Genomic DNA, 21501 nt, shown 5'->3' on the forward strand with positions numbered 1-21501 from the left:
GGGGGCAGTCCTCTTGTGACTTGGGCCTCCCTCACTTGCATGTGGAATGCCCTGCCACTGGAATGCCTCGGCTGAAATGGCTTCTCTGCCTTGCCTGTGCTCTCATCACCAAAGAAAGGTGCTGGCAGCACTCCAGAAGGTACCTTCTCAAGGAGAGAGGTGCTGAGAGGACCAGTCCCTCACTCATCCTAAGAGGGTGCTCCTGAGAACACAGAAACCAGCCCCGCCTCTAGCTCCAGGAGAACCCTCTGGAAAGAAACCTAATTTGAGGGACCCAAATCCCCAGCGGTTTCCCTCCCTTCTCTGAGCCTTTTGGGTCTCTTTAGAGCCAGCCCCTCCAGGAAGGCCCACAGGTGCCACGAGGAATGGTGAGGACATCAGCAATCCTTTGGGGCAGGGTGGCTTTCCAGAAGCAACTCCAGGTACCTTTCATTTGTTCAGGTTTTTGCTACATTTCTCAGAGTGGACTCACGCAGTCCTCCTGCCTCAGCCTCCCTGGTACTGGGACTACAGGTATGTACCACCACACTTGGTACAACCACTGCCCCGGGTGAATGGATGAGGGGTAGACAGGCTAGCCTTCACCGCTTTCAGATAGGACAGCATGAGGGTGTGCTGACACGGAGCAGGTGTCACCCAGCCCTACAGAACAGCCAGCAAGGCAGGCACTGGCAACGCCCAGCTGGAGACTGCCCTGCTTCCATGCTTCTGCCCACCCACGAAGCTGAAAAACCTTCCCTATACACCCCCTGGACTCTGCTAGAACAATCGAACTCACCCTTCCTCCCAGCAAGACGTGTCTGAAAGAGACATCCTTCCTGGACTGGGGCTAGCCTTGGCAAAGGTGCTACATGCGCAGATCTCTCCTGTCATGGGAAGGGGCTTCATCAGTAGGTAGATAACTGCCTGCTTTGGTATTATGGAGTAGGAAACTCACAAAGAGCCCCAGTCTCTAATGGAGTTTTCCCAGGTTGGAGCCCACCTCTGATCTCCACCTTCCCACCCACAGTGGGTGGTCCTCCCAGAGGGCCCAGGACTCCAAGGGGAGAGTGGGTGCCCGGTGCAGCACTCTTGTGCCTCTCTTGGTCATCAAGCAGCCAGTGCTCTTGCTGATCCAGCAAGGGGCCTTCATACAGCCTGCACATGGTGACACGGACCTGCCCCAAGACCCAGAGGTGGCTGGTAAAACCTTGCAGCCAATGAGACGAAGCTTGGGTTTCCCTGAAATGCTTCCATTTTCCAGATAGAGATGCTGGCCCTTCCTGCTCCCCTCCCTTTGTGCTTCGACATCAGCAGTCCAGCTAGCACCAGACCTGAAGACCTAAGCACTGATTGAGACCTAAACACCCACCAAGACTTAAGTACTTGAAGCAGCAGATGGAGATCAGGTCAGGAAATGCTAGAGCCTGCTATTCCAGACCCAGGCTACTGACTTCCCAGAAGTGAAGCCCAGGAGCTGAGAGCCATAAAAGCCGTATTTGCTGCCATGCACAACCAAACCACCCCTGACCCACAATGGGGCAAGAGATGCTGGGCCCAGAAAATGCTGGAACTAGTACCACTGTAGTGCCCAGGTCTGCCTGTGCCTCTAAGCAGCTTAGGTCTCAGGCTGCGGACAGCATCACACATACAACACCCAGAGGGTCATCTTGCAAGCCCAGGAGACCAATGACATAGCGAAGAAGGAGACAAGAAAAGACGGCCTCTCTCGGGCAACATCAGACCTGATGGCTGACAGCAGCAGGTGGTGGCCTTCTAAACCTCTGGGACAGTGGCCCCACCCACGGGGAGCAGCAAATACAGGAAAAGGAGAAAGGAACAGGCCAGGGCGGGAGATGTCCTACTGTGATGGGAAGTCATGGAAGAGGAGCTGAGGTCCCATGATTCAATCTGTGCCTGGAGAGATCACTACAGTGACCCTAGGAGGAGGGCAGATGCAATCTGGGATCAGGACATGCAGCAAGGAGGCTGCTGCACTTAGTCAGAGTTCTTAGGTGGATTCAGACGGCAGTTACAAGGCTGGGGGAACCAGGAAGAGCGCGAGAAGGCTGGTGGGGGGAGGGGAGACTGACAATCCAAAATGTGATCTGAAGTACAGAATTAACCTTCCCAGAAACAGAACCAAAGGCCACCAGGCTCACAGAGAAGGGCCAGTTCTATTTAGTGCTGCTGAGATGCTGAGTAAGGTAGAAATGGAATACTAGCCATTGACCTTGACAAGATACATGCACACATATACATGGATGTGTATATGTAACAATATACATGTATATTAGATAGATAGATACATGGATGGATGGATGGATGGATGGATGGATGGATGGATAGATAGATGTGGTGGCAAACACCTACCATCCCAGCTACAGCAGAAAGCATAAATAGGAGCAATGCCAAGTAGGCTGGCCTAGACTAAAAACAAGATCCTGTTTCAAAAATAACCAGGAGGGGTAGCTCAAGCAATAGAGCACCTAGCTAGCATCTTGACCCCATGATCCCATCTGACATTTGCTAACACCCACCCCCCTCTCTTGTACAGGTCAAAGACCAGCTGTGGTGTGCTTAGAAGAACAGATAAGAGGTAAGTGCTCAAAGAAATAACCAGTAGAATAGAAGAAATTAAGTTCCGGGATATAACTGAAAGTTCAGAAGGTGCCCTGTCTCCAGCACCTCTCCCCTGACCTCTGCAGGGAGCCCAGGCACTGTCTGAACGCCCCCTCCCCCAAGGAAAGGCCTCCTCCCTAGAGAGGAGCACAAGAGCAAAAGAAGGGGAGGCTGGGCCAAGACAAAGGGCAGATGCCAAAAATGCAACTCACTGTGCACAGGTGATGCCGGACTTCCGAAGTTCCAGAACTTTTTAATGACTGGACTGTCCCTACCAACAGGCAAAGCCCAGTTCCAGAAGCACAGAATGACACCCAGGAAGTGGCAGAACGGGCTGCATCAGCATGCAGCCAAATGTAGGACCAGAAGAGAAGATACAGCACTCACAGGCGGACGTGAGCTTCACTTGCTATCTGGCTAGGGATGTGAGACTGACGCTTCTAGAAGCCTGCAGGGGGAGCAGTAAGCAGACCCGGAGCTGTGGGAGGAGGCCACTGCCCTGGCTGGGTCTGTAACAGTCTCCCACTAGGACTTGGGAGCCTCCCCAAAATGTGGAGGGAAGCCCAGTGCCCCTGACAAACAACACAGCACCCTGGTAAACCAGCCAGGCACTGGCTCCTGACTGGACAAGCAAGAGAGTGAGGCCCTACGCGGGGAGGGGGGGGGTAGTGGTGGGGCTGCTTCCTTCCTCAGAGACTGCGCACTTGAGAGCTTATTTTAGAGCCTTGGTTTCCTGGTTTTCATTGTCCTATTGTGTAAGCATGGAGGTCATAATCTGACACTCACCAAGACAGCTTCCATGGCCAGCCCACAGAGCGTCTGCTGAAGACCAAAGGGGACCGAGGCCCCAACTTCAGAAAGCCAGGTGTGACACTGCTCTGGACATCTTTGGAACCTAGGGTCTATCTTCAAGATACAAAGTGAAAAATACGAAATTGTGCAAGGAAGAATGATTCTTTCTCATAGGAATGGAAGGCTTTATTTATTATAAAAACTATTTTCTAAGTATTTCTGAATAAGTATCTGAGTAAAGGGCTGGGTGTTAGCTACAACCAGCATCAGTGATCTTTACTGATTTTTCTCCATCTCATCATACAGTCCCTAGTTTGTGTGCTACTTCAATATTTATAGGAAGATGTGCTTTCCCCATAACATGATGCTACCTGTCACCTTCAAAGATTAAACTGAAGGTATAACTGTAGCAAAAGTAGAAAACACACATATTTATGTGAAAACTTACTTTTATGTGCATGAATCCCTCACACAAGCCAGCTGCTGGGAGTGAAGAGAATGAAAAAGGAGGTCATGGCCACCACACAGACAAAAGGGCCAGAGAGTGCCCCCCCCAAAGCAGCCCGGAGTGCTGTCGTGGGGTCGGGGGGGGGGTGAGCACCCACCAGGAGTGCTGTCGTGGGGTCGGGGGGTGAGCACCCACCGGGAGTGCTGACGTGGGGTCAGGGGGGGTGAGCACCCACCGGGAGTGCTGTCGTGGGGTCAGGGGGGGTGAGCACCCACAGGGAGTGCTGTCGTGGGGTCAGGGGGGGTGAGCACCCACCAGGAGTGCTGTCGTGGGGTCGGGGGGTGAGCACCCACCGGGAGTGCTGTCGTGGGGTCAGGGGGGGTGAGCACCCACCGGGAGTGCTGTCGTGGGGTCAGGGGGGGTGAGCACCCACCAGGAGTGCTGTCGTGGGGGGGGGTGAGCACCCACCGGGAGTGCTGTCGTGGGGTTGGGGGGGTGAGCACCCACCGGGAGTGCTGTCGTGGGGTCAGGGGGGGTGAGCACCCACCGGGAGTGCTGTCGTGGGGTTGGGGGGGTGAGCACCCACCGGGAGTGCTGTCGTGGGGTCAGGGGGGGTGAGCACCCACCGGGAGTGCTGTCGTGGGGTCAGGGGGAGTGAGCACCCACCGGGAGTGCTGTCGTGGGGGGGGAGTGAGCACCCACCGGGAGTGCTGTCGTGGGGGGGGTGAGCACCCACCGGGAGTGCTGTCGTGGGGTTGGGGGGGTGAGCACCCACCGGGAGTGCTGTCGTGGGGTCGGGGGGGGGGGGAGTGAGCACCCACCGGGAGTGCTGTCGTGAGGTCGGGGGGGGGGAGTGAGCACCCACCGGGAGTGCTGTCATGGGGTGGGGGGGGTGAGCACCCACCGGGAGTGCTGTCGTGGGGTGGGGGGGGTGAGCACCCACCGGGAGTGCTGTCGTGGGGGGGGGAGTGAGCACCCACCGGGATGCTGTTGTGGGGTCGGGGGGAGTGAGCACCCACCGGGAGTGCTGTCATGGGGTGGGGGGGGAGTGAGCACCCACCGGGAGTGCTGTCATGGGGTGGGGGGGGGTGAGCACCCACCGGGATGCTGTCGTGGGGTCGGGGGGAGTGAGCACGCATGGCTGCGTGGGGTCTCAGCACAGGCCAGCCTGTGCCCTGTGACTCTCTCAGGTCCCTTGGGCCCCACAACCCCCTGGCACTGTGTGTTACACACTCTGATCCCTATAGAGCCTTGTAAGAAATTCCAAATAAATAACAGCAGTAATTTTCTCATTAAAATAAAACAATGGTGTTTAAATTCAAGACAAATTAATTTTGCAAGAATTAGAGGAGCAGAAACCCAAATCAGCATGGCAGAAAGACGAGCAGATGGGTATGAAGGTCCACTGGCCTAAATCCAAGCTCCTGGCCCAGCCGACCACAATGGTCCAGCTCCATCTGGGTCCTCCAGCTCCTCCCACTGCAGGAGCCCATCGCTTGCTGGGCCTCCATCTCCTCTTCCCCACAGGACACCAGGGTAGCCAGCAACACTAGCCATACTGTAGGTAGGCTAATGACCAGACTCCTGCTCCTCAGAGCCACCAAGCTTCCGGAAGGTAACCAGAGGAAGTTGAAGACAGCACTTCACACCACCTACTGCCCTCCCTGTGAGCAGCCAGTGGAGACCAGGACCACAGATGCTCACTCGGCCATCCCTGACAGTCCGTAATCCATCTTACAAAGTGCCATTTCACCAAACCAGCCTTTAAACATTAGCCTTTCCCAATGTACAAATCACCAGACTCGATGTCTTTGCCTTTTCATTATAAGAATTAGTGAAAGCAGGAATGATTTAAGTACAATTGTTTAAGTACTAAAGCTAAACCTAAACTAGCATCAAGGCAAGAAGGAATCGGGATAAGACAATAACAGAAGCAAAGAGAAGCAGATGTCTGAATGAGAGAAAAATTGGCAAGAACAGTCAAAAGGTGTGGCAGCTGAATGACACAGACACATAAGAGCATATACTAGGCAAGGCCAGGCCTGTACGCTCTCTATACTTACTCTCATACCCCCAGCCTCTAAATGTGTCATAGCAGGCACTCAAAAATTCTTCTTCCATTATTTCATACACCAATGCGTGGTAAGATGTCTAGTCCACACTAAAGATGAGGGCTGCATGACTGTAAAATCCCTACCTGCCATCACAAACCCATGTTGTGTTTCTAATAAAACTAGGACCATGTATGAACATAGGTCACTTGCATGCTCAGTACTCCAATAAAAATCTTTACAAATTCTACCTTCCACTAATTACAAGGGAGTTCTTATGTGGGAAATGCAGGGCCATAAGTGCTCAAAACAGAAAACAAGGATGCTTCCCAGCAAGATGGTACACACCTAGGATCTTAGCATTCAGGAGGCTAAGGCTAGGAGGACCACAAGTTGGAGGTCAGCGTGAGCTACCTACCAGATTCTCTCTCAAATAAATAAATGAATAATGGATGACTTGAAGACAAATGCAGGAGGTATTCAAGCCCAAAGGGGGAGCAGAAGGAGGACACAAGCGAGCGCTGCCCACCCAGGGAGGCGGAGTGCTGCCTCTGTCTAAAGGGTCTGGTCCTGAGGATGGTCACGTGACAGACTTCACGCTCAGGCCTGTGGCACACTGGCCCCAAGTGGCACTGCTCCTCACCCAGGCCATACATTCAGAAATTCAACCAGCTGACAGCGCTAGCTGCTTAAATGGAAAATAAGAAAACATGACAGAAATGGACAAATGCTACCAACTAAGGCGTGTCCCACCCCCAAACGCAAGTAGCCAAAGCTTTATACCACTGTGTGTATCTTGCAGTCACTACACACCTAAAAAGACTGGAAAGGCTGAGGGGCTGAAGGTGGGAGATGGGCTAGGAGTGAGTGGCGCGGGGGCTGAGATTGGGGCACTCACTTTGAAAAAGCAGGATTAAAAGCAAATGTAATTCTGAAATGTGTTCAGAGCAGGATTTCTCTTGGAATGCATGAACCTTGACTAAAGGAGACCTGTGAAATGTGCATAACAGGAGAGGAGGAGGAGCTTTAGCCACTGCTTGCTGTGAGATGAGGTGGGCCCGCTCCTAGGGCTCAGGGCACGCCCCTCACTGACTGAGGCGGGCAGACAGCTAAATGGAAAAACATTAGGCCAACCTGAAACCACACAGAAATTAGGATTACGTAGATCAATCAGCTAAATGTGAAAAACAAAATAGAAAACTACTAAGAGAAATGAAAGAATATGACTACTGAAGTAGAGCAAATGTTTTTTAAATGGGATTCAACACCCCAAAGACACAAAGGCAAATACCAATATATTTGATTATATTTTGAATTTTTTTAAATACTCTTTGGGTGGAGGGAAGTAGCCAAGCCTAAACACCAAGTAACTACACTAGGAAACTAACCTAGGACACGTTTTGTTCATTGCTGGGGACCAGACACCCCATGGAACTTCTGCATTAGACCCAGTGTGGGCTTGCTTCTCCCAGGAGAAGCACCTCCACTCAGAGGAACCATTTTACAACCTGTGCCCACCCTGCCCAGGTAGGAAATGACAACTGCAGAGTTACTACACTGGAACAGAGGCAAGCAGAACTGCCAGCAAGACTGTGGCAAAGGAGGCTTCACTGACAGCAGCCTTGTACCCTGTCTTAGCACAGAGCCCACCAGAGCTCCCTGCAGGGAGCCTAGAAGTGCGGCTCCTACCACCTCCACCTGAGCCTCAGCTTTGCAGGATCTACTTGTATTCTGCCATAGGTTTTGTTCCTCATTTTTTTTTTATTGTTTTTTGCCAGTCCTGGGGCTTGGACTCAGGGCCTGAGCACTGACCCTGACTTCTTTTTGCTCACAGCTAGCACTCAACCTCTGGAGCCCCAGTGCCAATTCTGGCTCTTTGTATATATGTGGTGCTGAGGAATTGAACCCAGGGCTTCATGTATGCAAGGCAAGCACTCTACCACTAGGCCATATTCCCAGTCCTCTTCCTCAATTTTTATTTGAAATTTTAGACTTATGGGAAGGTTAAATGCAAACGTGAGTAAGATAACATATACAGGGCTTGATGCATTTGCACACAAACAAACTGACTAAAGAAGGGGGCCCTTAGGAGAATCCAGAGGTATAACTCCTCTGAATAACCAATGTACAATTTAGCAAAACAAACATCAGGAAGTGGAAACATGTTTTAAGGGATGGCCAAAGTGGGGTATAAGAATGAAAGGAAGAAGGGTGAACAAATCCAGTCATTACATGAACTACATTACTTGAGGGCAGGGATAGGAAGGGGAATGTGGAGAAAGAAGGAAGAGGTGACAATGACCAAGAAGCATGACTTCAGGGATTGTAACACCTTTGTACAGCTACTTAATATTTTTTGATCAAACGAACACCTACTCAGGAGGCTGAGATCTGAGGGTCACATTTCAAAGCCAGCCATGGCAGGAAAAGCTGTGAGACTTACCTTCAACAAACTACTTAGAAAAAGCCAGATGTGGTGCTGTGGCTCAAATGGCAGAGCACTAACCTTGAGCAAAAATTGCTCAGGGACAGTAGCCAGGTCCTGAGTTCAAACCCTAGGACTGGCACCCAAACAAACAAACATAAAAAGGAATCCAAACCACTTCTGAAAGCAGGAGTGTGGGCTTTGTGATCCATGAGCACTGGGAGAGGTTGGGAGAGCATAGAAACTAGGAAATGAACTGGGACACTACTACTGACCCCACCATGGATTAGTCTGACTTTCCGCAGTTCTTCATGAATCCCCCTCTGTCCCCAGGCTCCTGGCCAGTACTCCACTTTGCCTTCACTGTGGCTCCTTTGTCTTCTCCAAGAAGAGCTCAACTGGAAAGGGGCTGGGTCTGCTAGGTGCCTCTAGAAGAGGTCTGATGTGTCCTCCTGGATGACTGATTGCAAGTAGGATGTCTGCAGCAGAAACACCAGTGATGTAGGCATAGACATGTTTCACAGCAGGTGAAGTCTCATACACACACACACACACACACACACACACACACACACACACAGAGCAAGGTGCTATCTGCTGCCTTTCTCTACTCTAAAGTTACTATTTTCCCTTCTTAATAAATAAACAACTTGGGGAAGAGATACTTTGAGACGAGGTAAATATCCTGTTTCTTCTCCACTTTTGCCCACTAATCTTAGCACCTGTCCCTTGGACCCTAGTGACTTTATTCCAAGTGACTGACTGGCACTCTTCCCTCAGGAAGAGCTGTCCCTTCTCCTGCACTTATGTGTTTAGTTGCTTGTATCAGTAGGGAGTGACAGATTCTTATCTTAGCCTGTGTACTATATTCATTTACTTTCTTACACTATTCTTTTTTTTTTGGCCAGTCCTGGGCCTTGGACTCAGGGCCTGAGCACTGTCCCTAGCTTCCTTTTGCTCAAGGCTAGCACTCTGCCACTTGAGCCACAGCGCCACAGCGCCACTTCTGGCCGTTTTCTGTATATGTGGTGCTGGGGAATCAAACCCAGGGCCTCATGTATACAAGGCAAGCTCTCTTGCCACTAGGCCATATCCCCAGCCCCTCATTTACTTTCTTGTGTTGGCCATCAGGAGCTCCTCAGGTTGGCTCTTGGCCCTTCCAACATGCCCCATTCTGAGCAATCCCGGCTTCTTGAGACCTGCAGGGGCTCCAGTGTTGTATTTCCGGAGCCCTTGCTGACTTTTTGTTGTTGGTGGTTGAGGGGCTTGAAGTCCAGTCTTAGGCACTGTCCCTGAACACTTTTTCCTCAAGGATAATATTCCACTACTTTGAACCACAACTCCACTTCTGGTTTTCTGATGGGGATAAGAGTCTCTTGGACTTTCCTGTCCGGGCTGGCTTTTAACTGCAATCCTCAGATTTCAGCCTCCTTAGTAGCTAGGGTTCTAGGTATGAACCATCAGCGCCCAGCAAAATGTGTTGGGTTTTTTTTTTTAATATGCCCAACCATACTTCATTGATTCTTCTTATGATAAATAGGGAAAAAAACAGCTACTGAGAGGGAATGTCTGTGCTCAGGACATGCACCAGCCACAGGACCTGACTGCCCACTTTGCTGGACATTATGGCCATGGCATTTTGTCCTGGAAGTAAACGGAGCACACGGCCTCAAGGCCAGCCATGTGAAACCACACAAACCATCTTCACCAACATCATCAATATTGCATGTCTTTGTCTTAAACCCTATTTCAAAGCCCATATAAATTCCTAGGAATCTATCTATGAGAAACACAAAGACGTTTTGCAATGGCCAGAGTAATTGTCAAAAAGTGGACACAATCCAAAGTTCATCTTTGGTGAGGGCTAAACAGGATATTTGTGGCACCAGTGCAGACTGGCCAGGATGTGACTCCACAAAAATGTAGGATCTGAAAAGGGCAACCTAGACAGAGAATGCAGACTGCCCACAGCACAGGAGGGAACAGGAACCAACTGCAGATGGGCCTGGGGAATGTTTTAGGTAGTAACAACAACAAGAAAAAAGCTCTAACTCAAGTGGCAGAGTGCTAGCCTTGAGCAAAAAGAAGCCAGGGACAGTGCTCAGGCCCTGAGTTCAAGCCCCAGGACTGGCCAAAAAAAAAAAAAAAAAAAGCTCTAAAACAAGTGACAGACAATTCAGACATCTCAGAGGCCTGCAAACTGTCTGCTTCTCCTGAAGCCCCGCCCTGCCTTTATGTTCTGCCATGCCTTCCCAGAGTACTCTAAGAAGACGATAGTTTGATCCTACTTGCAATTTTCTTTGCCTCCTTCAAGGGCCAATAAGAACAGGAAAACATCCGGATCGATTCTCAGATGGGATGGGAAGAGGCATCTGGCAGCCTATGTCTACACAGCACTGCTCTGCTCTATGTACAGCAGTGTCTGCTGAGTTCCAGTGCAAGTTCCCAGTGTGGCTTAAACTCACTGCTGAGGAAAAGAAACAGCCTCTCTAGGACCTAGCCAGGCCTTTCAGGGACAACCAATCCACCACGAGCCATCGTCTTCATGCCCCCCCCCCCACCTGACACTGAGTCCACACAGCCACACATGGGGCACAGCAGGTGGGCGGGGCGGGAACCGCATGCCTGGCCCACACAGTACCACTTTCTCTCTGGAAGCATCATCAAGGCCCTTATACAGTTCCATTAGGGGATGAAAATAAAGAACAGAAAGCTTCGCTGTGAAATGATCACATATGCCACTCATTCATCTGCATGTGGGAGAAAAATCATCTACTACATGGCACCGAGAAATAGAGGAGAAAACACCTCTGGAGTAGAAGTCGGCATCTCTGTTCCTGGTAGCGCTGTGGCAGCAGTGCCAAGGACAGCTGGTGAGCCGACTCCCCGACAAAGGTTTCCTGGGAGGACTTCCAAAAGCCAACTGAAAGGTTATGCAACAAATTGTTTTCATAGGGTTTCAGTGACGGTAAAATCTTGGTTGAACTCTGTGATCCCAAATTGTTGCAGTCCTAAAACCCTATGATTCATTCCTCTGAATTCCAACTCTTGTTGAACTAGGATGCTTCAACCTCAATCCCCAAACCAACTTTTAATTATCTGCTGTTTACTACTTATGCCACTACTTTCTTAGAACCAGAGTTTAAAGAACAAAAACAAAAAAAATGACACGAGACTCTGCAGAAGTTTAGATAGATTTTTTTAAATGAAAATAAAGTTTCAATGAATTATGAAAGAAAAAAAAAAGGGGCTGGGAATATGGCCTAGTGGCAAGAGTGCTTGCCTCGTATACATGAGGCCCTGGGTTCAATTCCCCAGCACCACATATACAGAAAATGGCCAGAAGTGGCTCAAGTGGCAGAGTGCTAGCCTTGAGCAAAAAAGAAGCCAGGGACAGTGCTCAGGCCCTGAGTTCACGGCCTAGGACTGGCCAAAAAAGAAAGAAAAAAAAGAATCTCCTGGAGTATGCATAAGAGAACACCGCATTACAACAGAAGCAAATGCAAAGATGATAAATTCAGCTGCAGAACAGTAGTTCTGCTGGGTTATTCTGAGGTGGATATCTGCTTTCTACTAAGGGACACCCCAGTGATGATCATTCTCACATCAGAATCCCATCTCCTGCTCTCACGCCGCTAGGGGACATATAGGCAACAGACTCTTACAGTCTGAGGTACTACCCCCCAAACCATACCTCAAAAGGCAGAAATCTGAAGAAGCAAGTGTCCGGTAGAATCTGCCCATAAAAAGGGACGGTGCTGAAACAAGAGGCCCAGAGGAAAGTGCTGTGGCTGCCCAGCAAGCACAGTCCCTCAGGCCACCAAGTGCAGTGTGTGTGCCCAGAGCCTCACAAAGACAGTGAGGAACTCCTCGACAGCCTTCCATAACAACTTGTCCCAAGCAGGACACCACTGATGGGTGAGAGCACCTGGGCCATACTGCTACTAACAAAAAAGTCAAGAAGCAGGTGTTTGTACTCTACACAGAAAGCCAGTGTGCCTTTCAGACTCATCCTCATCCTGGCTAAAAAAAGGACTAACAGCCCCATTTCTAACTCAATAATATCAAGAGGGCCTTAACTAAACCTTAACCCGTTCATCAATATGATGAACTCCAGAGACACAGTACTTCTAAGCTCAAGACAATAGATACAATCTAGTTCTACAGAAAGGGCAGAAAGGGACTAACCCTGGTACCCTGGGGTCATGCATTTCCCTGTAAAACCAGAGTCTCTTACATCTCCCTAGATTTGGCCCCAACCCTGCTCAACTCCCACGGCCCCTCTTCCTGCACCCTACCTCTTTCAATGGTTAGCAGCAGGACAGGGAGGTGACAAGATGCCTCTGTGACAGGCACCAACCTCATGTGGACCTGCTGTTGATGAAGCCTGCCCTGGGTTGCATGAGCACTCTTAGCTGGACAACCTCAGGAACAGCTCTCAGAACATACTATTTCCCTCCTAATTACACCAGACCCTAGCATGAAACGAATCTTAATAAACCACAAGCTGATAACCCGTATTTCCAGATCAGGGGTCCTGTGATAGATTCAGAGCGAGGCTGCAATTAAATCCATGATAAGATGGGGGTATGGTAGAGAACACCTGCCTAGTAAGCATGAGGCCCTGAGTTCAAATCCCAGTACTGTCTAAATAAATACATAATTAAAAAAAAATGATTCCCAAAACTCTGAAGCCCTGTTCTGCTTATCTGCTCCTGAACGGCTGACAAGCCACCCTTCCCTGGTTTTTAATTCCTCAGGCCTCTACAGTTGAGTAGCATATATTCTTGATTGTATTCAGCTGCTTTTTTCTGAACCTGTCCAGAGCCTCAACCTTGAGATACCATTATCGCTTAAAGGAATGCGCTTCAACTACACTCTACCATAGAGGCTAAACCCACATCATCAAGACAGAGAAAATGTTTTCAGGATGTGAGCGCCCTGTTTTCAACAGATTAATTTACTATATTGCACTTTGTGGTTTTATAACCATTTTGAATGTTTTGTAAATGTTTCTATTCTACAAAGAAAAGCAAGGATGTCTGGAGATAACACAGACATATGGGGCATAAATATATGACTGATTCACCGAGTGCAGTAGGAGGTGGGGGCAGCGTGAAGCACAAGATATCCTTCATTATAAATCATACTCACAATGCAGACAACTTCCCCCACCCAGGTTCCACCACTTACCACCTACGGAAAAAGTAAGGAAAAGTTATCCACACATTCAGCAAGTATTTAGGATACCTGCCATCTGCCAGGCCTTGTTTTGAACCTGCAGGAGCCAGAGCTAGAGCAAGAACCCTACCTTCCAGAGGCTTCTATTCCTGCTGGGCAGCCAGATAGAGAGAAAAGGTATAGGAACATGGGGAAAAAATGGCCACCAGGATAGCAAGACACCTAATGAGCCAAGAACACTGAAGGAACCGAAAGGGAAAGAAGATGGAGAAGGCCTAGAGATCTGGCAGGCTGCTCAGGTGGGCTTGGAGAGGGGTTCTCACCAGTGAATAGGGTGGTGGCAGTTCCTCCCAAGATCATGAGTTTAACCAAGTGAGATTAACTTTGCTGAAGCATATCTGACATACAGCAAAACCTTAGTTATTGTTTGCTAAATAATACTCAGATTTCCCAGGAAATCACTGAGCCTCTTGGCATGTCTCATTGATCTGAAAAACAGGGGCAAGAAAACCTAGAAGATCACTGCTCTGAGAGCAACTGACCCAAGAATGCAGACTCCCAAGAAGTACCAGGTCTACCTAACTAAAGCTTGAGCTTCAGACCAGCTTATATTTTACACACAAAACACTGTGCATTTTTTACACTGTGTGTAAGCATATATAAATACTCTGTGTACAAAATGATGTCCATCAAAAAAGTTGCTTCAAGGATTTAGCATTATCATCACTTAAAGACTTCCAAGACCTTCTTGACCCTTGTCATATTCTGATACATAAATATTTAAATGTACACGTTCACAAGACACATACACCTTTACACTGATTTTTGTCCATGGCTCCTGGCTTTCAACTACTTTCCCAATGCAGGACATAGAAACTAGAGTTTCTCTTTCCCAAAGCTTGCCACAGACATTACAGTTTTCCCCCCTCTGTGTGACAGTGGGTATCAGAGGGAGGAAGGAATGTTACACAAAAAAGGGAAGAAGACTAAATAGACAGCCTTGCTGGGTTTCCCCACCCAGGCTACTCACAAACACACTCATGCCGCAAAGTCTCCAGAGAACCCCAGAGGGCAGGGCTGGGAGCTTCGGAACAGCTGAGTGAGTGCAGGCTTGAAGAGGTACACGAGAGCTCGCCCAAGGTGGACACAGGACAGACCTCAGCTCTGTGGGGACAGAAGCTCCTCGGTCTGTGAATTTCTTCACAGATTATTTGTTTTTATCCTTTAAGATATCCTTCACTATAAATCAGAAAACAGAGGCAAGCAATTTTCTGATCTCTGTGAGCTACTCTAGCGAATTAAGTAGAACCCCAGTTTGCAGCTGGGCTTGAAGTGGGGACCATCTTGTTGACCTCAATCCATGAGGCCAGGCTTGCACTCCAGGTACACAGTGTCAGAACCGGATGGCAGCAGAGTACACCACTGGAGCCGGCTGCAGAGTGGACTGCTTGCCCGCGAGGAGAAATTCTGACACCTGATGTGCAGAAAGAATCAGTTCACAGTGTTTCATAGGAGACGCTGAGTCTGAGTTGGTATTTTCTGCCCAGTCCCTCCTTTTCTTCCCCTTCTGGACCCAATCCTTCACTTACCACCAAGAGTTCTCAACTGCTGCCTCTTCCCTGCTCTACCACATTGCCCCTGCATTACGTGAAGCCTCGCCAACCCCTAGGCCTCTGGCCTTATTCCCACCTTCCACCCCTGCTTAAAGCACCAAAACAGCCAGCACCACCTGGCTCTGTATGTCCTTCCGACCTTAACTTTCAACTTCTGACAACCATGGTATGGCTCCCTCTGTGAGGGACGAGCTGGCATTCCCACAGCAAACACCACAATGAACAGCACACCTCACACAGGAACCACCCTCTGAGGCCATCTACTTCAGCTACACATCTGTCAGCCACATCTCAGGCTTATTTTGAGATATAATACTTGGCTACCTGATTTACTTAGTTTTACCGCTGGAACATCAGTCCAAAAAGGTACCGACTCTCTCCTCTCCCTGTCTCTGTTCTTACTCCTAGCAGGCTGTCAGCAAAGCCTGTGCCTGAGAGGGACAGGAAGGTCTGCTTCCGGACAAGGGCACTGAGCTTTGCATGGTACTAGCAAAGTCACTCTAAGTCACCCCATCACCTGTGCCACTGAGAACATAGAGATTTCAAAGCTCCAGACCCTAGAAAGTCCAACAGCTACAAACAACACAAATCAAAACCCCTTTGTTATAAAGCAGTAGCTAGCCTAACAGGCAGCTCTGTGGACCACCTGCATTGTCCACGAAGCATCAACACAAACGTCTGCAGGCCAGACTCCATCTACCTTCCCTCAGGCAGGAGACGGACTGCATCCTGAACACAAAGCTGGACTTGCCTCTGGATATTCCAGAGGCCAGATGCTCTGGGCAGGACTCAGCTTGGTGAATAAAGGTACCAGCTCTCCTTACACACATAGGGAACCTTTTGGCGACAAGGAAAAATTCTTAAATGAAGGAAATATCCATTCTCACTCAGGTATTTCTGTAAAGAGGTCCTGGGAGTGTTTGTCTGGTAGGAAGTACAGGGCATGCTCCCAACTTTTCTGGACTGAGGACAAATCCCTATTTTGCTTTTTTGTCCTCCTTTTAAAGAGCAACAAGTCTTCGAAATATTTTGGAGTGAACCAAGGTTCCTAGGCATGGGGGTTGCCTGCCCCAGGGATTGAATGTCCTGCTAAGGACAGAATGCTCCTCCAGCCCCTGGGGAGACCCCTTCTCTGACAATCATCCCCACCTATTGGTGAACACGCTACCACCACTATGACTAACACCACTCAAGTCCAGGCCCTGCCAGTTCCTACCCTGTCTGTCTTAACAAAATCCTCCTAAGCCAACTTACAGCCTCCAACTTGTTCTCCTCTCCCAACCACTCCAGAAACCAATCAAGGTCACTGGTGGCTGGTCTCTCATCAAATCCAGAGGGAAACTCTCCAGCACCTGAGAATGAGAAGGAACTGATCCTTCTGAGTCCAGGATTCCGCCCTTGGAGCCTAGTGCTTCCCTGTCTTCAGTAAGTCCCTTTTCTATGATGTTGCTTGATAACCCCGCCCTGTGAATTCCTTGCTAACGCCCCTGCCAGTCCCATTATCTGTATTGATACCCACTGCCAGCCTGTGGTCTGAAATACCAGCTATATGCAAGATACTCCAAAAATTACACTGGAGAACTTCTTCCTGAACCTAACCTTGAATTTCCATCTCCATCCAAATCTCCCAGATGACTAATGATAAAAATAATAAGCAAAGCAAATCTTTTTCAACACTGTTAGTCAGGAACTATTTTAGGCACTGTACCTTAGCTCAGTTTATCGACTCAACAACCCTGTGAGACACAATTTGCTATTATTCTCCAGGACTTACTGGTGAAAACTCAAAACAGAAAGAAGCAAGATCACACATCCAGTGAGTAAGAGGTGGATCCAAGACTCCAGCCACACACCCCAGGCCAGTCAGCCAGTGGTGTAACTACTGAGTGAGGTCAGGTCACCTCCCAGGCAGCCTCAGGCTTCACCGTCTAAATCCCAAATCTCAATCCCCACCCCAAACACATGTCCTTCCCAGACTTCCCACCCACCAACACCCACAGGATACAGTCCTAAGTTCAAGGTCAAAAGAATCAGCTTTAAACAAAACAATTACTTTGCTTTCTTTCACACATTTTTTTCTGTTAATGAAAGCAGGAAAGCAATGTAACTGTAAAAAGTCTATGTTCAAAACCTAATCTCTTTCAATGAGTGTAAGTGAATGCTAAGTGATCGGAAGGCCTATGTCATTCTCTAATTTGCAACATTGATGATAATATTTTTAAAAAGAAGAAGAAAGGGGATCTGAAGGCCTGGCTCAAGTGGTGGAGCAATGCTGCTAGCCACAAGCAAGCCAGAATACAAGAGACCCTGAGTTCAAGCCCCAGAACCTTGGGGGTGGGGGAGGGGAGCCTTGAGGGAGGGAGGAAGGAAAGCCCTTGGAAAATTATTTCACCACTATATATATATATATATATATATATACACATATATGTATATGTATACATATATATATACATATATATATACACACACAGTGGCCCCACTATAACAAGGAACAACAGTACCACGCCCACCTTTCAGATTGTCATGACAATTACATAAATTAACATACATGACGCATTAGGAAAAACTGACCTGGTCCTAATAACCCAATAGCCAGAGTGAAAGCGCTTTTGAAAGATAAACCAGTCATGACCTTCCCTTGTTCAAAACTCTCTAAAAGAGAGGGAGAGAACAGAGCAGGCAGGCCAGCCTTCTAAGACCTCCCATCACTCTGGGATTAAAATCTAAATCCCTTACCACAGCCTCTGTGCTCCAGCAAGATTCAGAAGGCTCCACCTCTCCAGCTCATTTCCTGACACTCCCTGGCCCTCCCCGGTAGTACCAGCTCACATCAAGGCCTGAAGGCTGTCTGTCCCCTGGTAACAGGAACCAACTCAGGCAGAGGCTTCCTCCTCAGGTCCAACAGGCCTCCAGGACCTAGGACAGCATCCAGAGCGCAGGTCACACGAGGTAAATACCTGAGAATTCAAAATGTGAATGAAAGGAAGCCAGATTTGAAGATCACTACACCAAACAGCTTCCCCTCCACCGTACTCCAGAACAAACAACGAGGTGCCTCCTGGGCACCTTCACCCTTTTCTGCCCTATCTTAACTTTAAATCCACCACAAGAGAAACCAGTCCTCACTGGCATGCTCCTAGAGCACTGTTACAAGCGCAAAGGTGAGGAAGAGCAGGAAGCAGTGCTAATCAAGCTATCATAATAATTCATCATTATCCTCAGTTGTCAGGTTATAGGGAAAACTCTGCAGATGGAAAGTAATATGAAGACTTCTCTGCCGGCTAATGTCACAATGTCAAACAGTGGTAACTCAGGACAAGCAAGTCAAGGGGACAGGAAGAAATTTTAATGGATTTAGTGTACAGTTTATAAGGAAATTCTTGCTATTTGCGTTTCCTACTTCACATATTGGGAATATAATAAAGTTTTAAGCACTCTTGAACTATGGGCTTGGAAATTCACATTTTAGAAAAGTAACACTGAAAATCATCAAGCTTTCTAAGAAAGCTGGATCTTTCTAAGCTTTTTGGTTGTATACGAAGCTTGCTAACCTTTCTCAGAGTTTTTAATAGACTGGTAAATGTATAACTTCACTATGATTAATCTCCAAGAGGTGCTTTGTAGCTACCTTCCATTTGCTTTTTAAATTAAATTTACTTTTATTATCTTTAAGTGGATGTACAAAGGGGCTTCAGTTCAATGTGTCCATTTATGAGCAGAATGCATGAATGCATCTTTTACCTTCTGCCAATGTTCTTTGGTCCCATCTGGTTACAGAGTTAATCACAGCATTAAAGGGAACAAAACCCAGGTCTTCAATAAAACTTACAGATAAGGAATTTTGATAATTAAGTATTATGGTTAGGTCTTCCTTGTGCTCGTGTACAAGGAAGAGTTCTTGCTGTAGCACTGACAAGGGGAACATTACAAAGTGTACTGAAAAATATATTGAAACTCATCTGCCATTGAGCCTCTGTTGTGAACAGGGTTGGGACCATGCATAATCCACTACCAGTGGCTGCCGTTGGAGGACCTGGGTGAAAGGAAAGACTGGAAGAAGGTTGAACTTACCTGGAATCTTTTTTTTTGCCAGTCCTGGGGCTTGGACTCAGGGCCTGAGCACTGTCCCTGGCCTCTTTTTGCTCAAGGCACTTGAGCCACAGCGCCACTTCTGGCCGTTTTCTATATATGTGGTGCTGAAGAATCGAACCCAGGGCTTCATGTATATGAGGCGAGCACTCTACCACTAGGCCATATTCCTAGCCCATACCTGGTATCTTTCGAATGCACTATATGCATGCCTTTTAAATCTACAAGCAGAAAGTATATTTTTACAACTATCCTAGTTTTTATTTAAAATTCTTTTTTTTTTTTTTTTTTTGCCAGTCCTGGGCTTGGACTCAGAGCCTGGGCACTGTTCTTGGCTTCTTTTTGCTCAAGGCTAGCACTCTGACACTTGAGCCACAGTGCCACTTCTGGCCGTTTTCTGTATATGTGGTACTGAGGAATCGAACCCAGGGCTTCATGCATGCGAGGCGAGCACTCTACCACTAGGCCACATTCCCAGCCCCTAAAATTCTTAATTGTATGGAAGAGACAGTTTCATCTCCAGCACTGAAATAAATAAGTAAATAAAGCAAACCATCAATAGCACTTTTGAACTCTGTCCATCTGAGTGCCAGGAAGACCTAGCACATGACCAGGGGAAGACAGGTATTTATTGGATAAAGTAAGTAGGTTCTGGTCATTCACTGGACCAAATAGGTTTAAAGGATTTTCTTGTTCCAAAAACCTAAAAGAAGTCCAAATGCTTTATGACACGTGAACTCGCAGGGTGAATTTGCCTGTGAGCCAAGATGTGCTTTGTGGATGATGTTATTTCTTGGTAGCTAATCCTCCTGCCTGGGCCTCCCAGCCCTGACTGCATCAGCACATGGCAGGAGACACGTGTCATCCCTTTCCCCAGAGCCATCTCTCCTTTTACCACTGCCCTTGCAAAAACCCTCCTTTTTCCCTTTCAGCTAGAGCTCCAAATGTGACCCGGACGTAGCTGAAGGGACCTAGTCTCTGGAGCCCCTGACCTCTAAGGGGCATGGACAGTGATTCCTTTCAGAGCCCGTGAGTTCCTCCTGTGCCACCCACCGTAGGGGGATCACCCCGTTCAATGCGACTCGCCCGAGAGTTCCCAAGCCCTTGAGTGGGTGTCCTCCCCTGGGGATCTGCCCACGGAGGGACCCGCACCAAAGGGCAGTCATTCTCGTGTCCAAGGAGGAGCTGCACCAGCCAAACTTCTGCCTTCTCTTCCTTTTCCCTTTCCCCCAGGAACGCTCAGCAAAACAATTACTATCCCCCCCCGCCCCCAGGAAAATCTCAGATAACCAGATAACCAGGCTTTACACAGCCTGGGAACTGCGCTTAAGAAACAGGGCTTTGGAAAATTCATTTTCCTTTCAAGTAATACAATGGGACAAATTTAAGAGGAAATAAGAGAAATACACACACACAGCGCGTATATAATTTCTGTTCTCAGCAAAAACGACGGTGCAATCATCTTAATTACGGCACTACCAGGAAAGAAGCAAGTTTGCCATCAGATCCGTCTTCCTTACTCTTCCAGGATGGAACGCCACGATGGGTTAAGAAAGAAGTAACCCCCCAAATCCTGCCGGCCGCGCGCTGACGGGGGCCGAGCCGCGGGTGCGGGTCTCCCCGCAGGGGCGGCGGGGACACCTGCGGGGCCCCACCTGACACCTTGCTGGCTCGCTGGCTCGCACGCAGCAGTTCTCCCGCCGCCCATGCGAGGCGTCAAAACGCACCCGGGCCCGGCACCGCCGCCCAGCACCCGCAACACCTTCCCGCCGCGGGCCGCGCCGCGCACAGCGCGCCCGGAACGCGGCGCCCTCCCGGGACGTGGGCCCTCGAGGGCGCGCCCTCCCCGACGCGGGTCCCTACGAGGGAGGGAGCAGCCTCTGTCGGGGCGCACGGAGCTCGGCCCGGGGCGCAGCCTCTCCAGGGGCGCGGGTCCCCTTCCCCGGTTGCAGCTTCCCCTCCGTCCTGGGCGCAGGTCCCCTCTGCGGGGCGCAGCCTCATCTTGGGGGCTCAGCCTCACCCTGCGGGCGCAGGTCCCCACTGCGGGGCGCAGCCTCACCCCGGGGGCGCAGGTCCCCTCTGCGGGGCGCAGCCTCATCTCGGGGGCTCAGCCTCACCCCGGGGGCGCAGGTCCCCACTGCGGGGCGCAGCCTCACCCCGGGGGCGCAGGTCCCCACTGCGGGGCGCAGCCTCACCCCGGGGGCGCAGGTCCCCTCTGCGGGGCGCAGCCTCACCCCGGGGGCGCAGGTCCCCCCATGCGGGGCGCAGCCTCACCCCGGGGGCGCAGCTCCCCCTCCC

The 21501-nt window shown here is 49.5% G+C and overlaps 1 protein-coding gene across 1 annotated transcript in view; it reads right to left on the minus strand.

Annotated features, from left to right (window-relative positions):
* Adarb1 (adenosine deaminase RNA specific B1) overlaps positions 1-21501 on the minus strand; it is a 108143-nt gene that overhangs the window by 86207 nt on the left and 435 nt on the right. The window lies entirely within an intron of this gene.

The sequence above is a fragment of the Perognathus longimembris genome, chromosome 5 (assembly GCF_023159225.1).
Source record: "Perognathus longimembris pacificus isolate PPM17 chromosome 5, ASM2315922v1, whole genome shotgun sequence".
In the NCBI taxonomy this organism is placed as follows: Eukaryota; Metazoa; Chordata; class Mammalia; order Rodentia; family Heteromyidae; genus Perognathus; species Perognathus longimembris.